Source organism: Prosopis cineraria, unplaced genomic scaffold, assembly GCF_029017545.1.
Source record: "Prosopis cineraria cultivar Desert tree isolate PC_DT_omini unplaced genomic scaffold, ASM2901754v1 PC6, whole genome shotgun sequence".
NCBI classification, from domain to species: domain Eukaryota; kingdom Viridiplantae; phylum Streptophyta; class Magnoliopsida; order Fabales; family Fabaceae; genus Prosopis; species Prosopis cineraria.
Window position 1 is genome coordinate 9,948,022 of NW_026555337.1, and position 3,795 is coordinate 9,951,816.

Below are 3,795 nucleotides of genomic sequence, written 5' to 3' on the forward strand. Positions count from 1 at the left end.
AAAATTTTTATTTCTAAAGATTTTATATTATTTTAGATTATGTATAAAAAAATTCTTATATTTTAGTATATTATTCCATCTCCAATTTATCAATATAATCTGATCTATCTAATATGTTATCATATTATTATCAAAAAAAACTTAGAGATTTTGTACAGATTTAGCCTTTCTAACTCAAACTCTTCTCTATTATAAATAACAGCCTACCAACATTCAGGAAGAAGCACAAGTGACAAGAGGAGTACATAGCAATGGCGTCTTTTAAAGTTCTATTTACAGCTCTTTTGATCTCTTTGTTTTGCATTGCTTTTCAAGCTTCTGGCGATGATTTTCAAAGTCCCACCCCTTCACTGGTCGTGAATGCCAAGTTTGGAAGAAAAATTCCAGAGACTTTCTTTGGGATATTTTTTGAGGTAAATTCAGATCTTGCATGATTAATATTTTTTGTCATGAATTATTTAAACAAAACGACTAATTCTTCTCCTAATCTTATATAGGAAATTAACCATGCTGGAGCTGGAGGATTATGGGCTGAGCTTGTTGACAATAGAGGTAATTAATTATTCAACTTTAATTTCTCCAAGTTGTTTCTCTATTTTTTTTAATACTTTCTTTTCATGAATATAATTCATCATGAATTTTAATTTGCATATATGAATCAATAAAGGTTTTGAAGCTGGAGGTTCTCAAGTTCCTTCAACCATATTTCCATGGTCTGTTATTGGAGATGAATCAGCTATTCTCGTGGCTACTGAGCGTTCATCTCCTTTTCCTCGCAATAAAATTGCTGTGAAATTAGACGTTTTCAATAGTACCTCAGTACCTGTTGGTATTTCCAACCCTGGTTTTTGGGGCATGGTGAGACTATTATTTTTTAATTATTTAATTAAATAGACAGTTTTCTCCTTATAATATATCACTCATTAAGTTGACATTTTATTGCTTTTATATATGTTATCTCTTTAGAATATTGAGGAGGGGAAAAAATATAAAGTGGCTTTCTATGTGCGATCACCAAAACCAATTGATCTGAATGTTGCATTCGTGGGAGCAGATGGAAGAGAACTGGCTTCTCAAAACATTAGGTGAATTACATTTATTTATCATTCTTATTAATTTAATATAAATATAAATTATATATAATTTAACCATTTACTTTTGCTTTCTTATATATATATATATATATATATATAGGAAATATGTTCCAAAGTGGAGGAAGGTAGAGTTTGTTCTTGAAGCCAAGGCATCAGATTTCAATTCAAGTCTTCAGATAACAACAAGAAGGCAGGGAACATTTTGGTTAGATCAAGTCTCAGCTATGCCTGTAGACACATACAAGGTTTGAAATTTTTGGTTTTATTGCCATGTGAAAATTACACCATTATTTATTCTTTTCACTTCATTTTTCTTTTATGTGACCATTTTGTTCTCTCTTTTTTATAGGGTCATGGTTTTCGGAAGGATCTTTATCAAATGATTGCAGATTTGAAACCTAGATTTCTTAGGTTTCCAGGTATACAAAAATAAAGCATTTTATATAAATATGATATTGTTCAAAATAATCTATTGTTATGATCTTTTATTAAAATTATACTTTTTTCTTCCAATACATTAGGTGGTTGTTATGTTGAAGGAGATTATTTCAGAAATGCATTTAGGTGGAAGGATTCTGTTGGACCATGGGAGAAAAGACCCGGTCACTTCAATGATATGTGGGGTTATTGGACTGATGATGGCTTTGGCTATTTAGAATTTTTGCAAGTATGTATTTTTTAATTTTTTATTTATATTTTATTATATTCTTATATATATTAATATTATACTTTATTACTCTTAAACAGCTTGCAGAGGATCTTAATGCACTCCCAATATGGGTGTTCAACAATGGTATAAGTCATCATGATCAAGTCAATACGTCTGACATTGCTCCTTTTGTGCAAGTATATAACTCTAAATTTTTATGACTTTTTTAACAAATATTTTTATCTCTTATTGTGTTAAATAACATATTTTGTTATTAATTTTTTAGGAAGCTTTAGATGGAATTGAGTTTGCAAGAGGTTCTGTCTCATCAAAGTGGGGCAAGTTAAGAGCCAAGCTTGGGCATCCTGAGCCTTTTGATTTACGTTATGTGGCTATTGGAAACGAGGATTGTGACAAATACAACTATTTGGGAAATTATCTCAAGTTTTATGAGGCCATCAAGCAACACTATCCAGATATAAAAACCATCTCAAACTGTGATGCTACTAAAAAACCTTGGAAATGCCAGCTGATTTTTATGACTTCCACATTTATACAAATTCCAAGGATATTTTCTCCAAGTATAACATGTTTGATCATCAAAATCGTACTGGTCCAAAGGCTTTTGTTAGTGAATACGCAGTTTGGCAAGAAGATGCTGGCAATGGAACCCTTTTGTCAGCTTTAGGTGAAGCTGCTTTCCTAATGGGTCTAGAGAAGAACAGGTTTGTTATTATTTTAACTCTGAATTATTTGTCAATTTATTGTTCTTCATTAATACAAAGATGAAATTTTTATTAATATTTTTCTTTTCTCTAATATGCAGTGATCTAGTTGAAATGGTTAGTTATGCACCACTATTCATAAATGCTAATGACCATGCTAATGAGAAGAGGTAATATATTCTTATTATATCTTTTTTATCTTATTACGTGCATGCATGTGAGAGAGATATTAAAATTATTGTAAATTTTTATGGATGTACAGGTGGCTACCAGATGCAATTGTATTCGATTCTTATAGAAATTATGGCATTCCTAGCTATTGGCTGCAACATTTATTTGTCAAGTCAAGTGGAGCAATATATCTTGACTCAGTGCTTGAAGCTCCATCATCAGTTGTTGCATCTGCAATTAGCTGGCAAGATGAAGAGACTAAGAAGGATTATTTGAGAATCAAGGTAAATGCTTAGATGGTCATCCATATGCTTAAGTAGTTAATTAATTAATAATTAATTACCAAATTAACCTAGTTGTTTCATTAATTTGACCCACAAAATGTTTTTTTTTTAGGTTGTGAACTTTAATAATAACTCAACATCTCTTAATATTAAAATCAATGGTTTGGATGGGGATGTTGATTTCACTGGCTCAACAAAGATAGAACTTACTTCGGCTAATGTCATGGATGAGAATAGCTTCAATGAGCCTCGAAAGGTAAAACCTGATTTCTTTCTCTCTTTTTTTCCTTTCAAGAAAATTAATGTGAAAATTAAATTTCATTGCAAATTAAATATTTGTTTCTGCAGATTGTGCCAACAATGAGTCCTCTTGATAATCCCAGCAAGGAGATGCTTGTTACACTTCCAGCAAATTCAATTACAGCTTTTGATTTGCCAAAGTAATCTAGGAGAAAGTGAAAATGTTTTTAATTTTTTATTCCTTTAAATAAATAAATTTAGGCATTAGGCGCTAGCTAGTTGTTCATTTGCATTGAGAAGTTTTTTTTTTTTTACCAAACATTTGCCCAGAGTAGTTTTTTTATTTGTTTTTTCATTATGATTTTTTTATGTGTTAAACATTATTATTTATGAAATTCAAATTATTAGTTCTATTTGAAATTATGTTGATGGTTGATTATTTATAATTTATGTTTACAAAATTGCTCTATCAAGAAGAAGAAAATAACTCTCTTTAAAGAAAATAAAAGAAGCTATATCCAACTGTGTTGTCATGCTCTATCGTAATTAAAATTATGTTGATAGATTATTTTTTGGCCAGAATGATGTTGATAGATTAATATGTTTCAGAGATTTCATAAAATCTGCTGGAA

The 3,795-nt window shown here is 30.1% G+C and overlaps 1 pseudogene; it reads left to right on the plus strand.

Annotated features, from left to right (window-relative positions):
- Nucleotides 1–251: 251 nt before the first annotated feature.
- On the plus strand, nt 252–3,373 carry LOC129313841 (alpha-L-arabinofuranosidase 1-like; annotated as a pseudogene).
- Nucleotides 3,374–3,795: the final 422 nt, after the last annotated feature.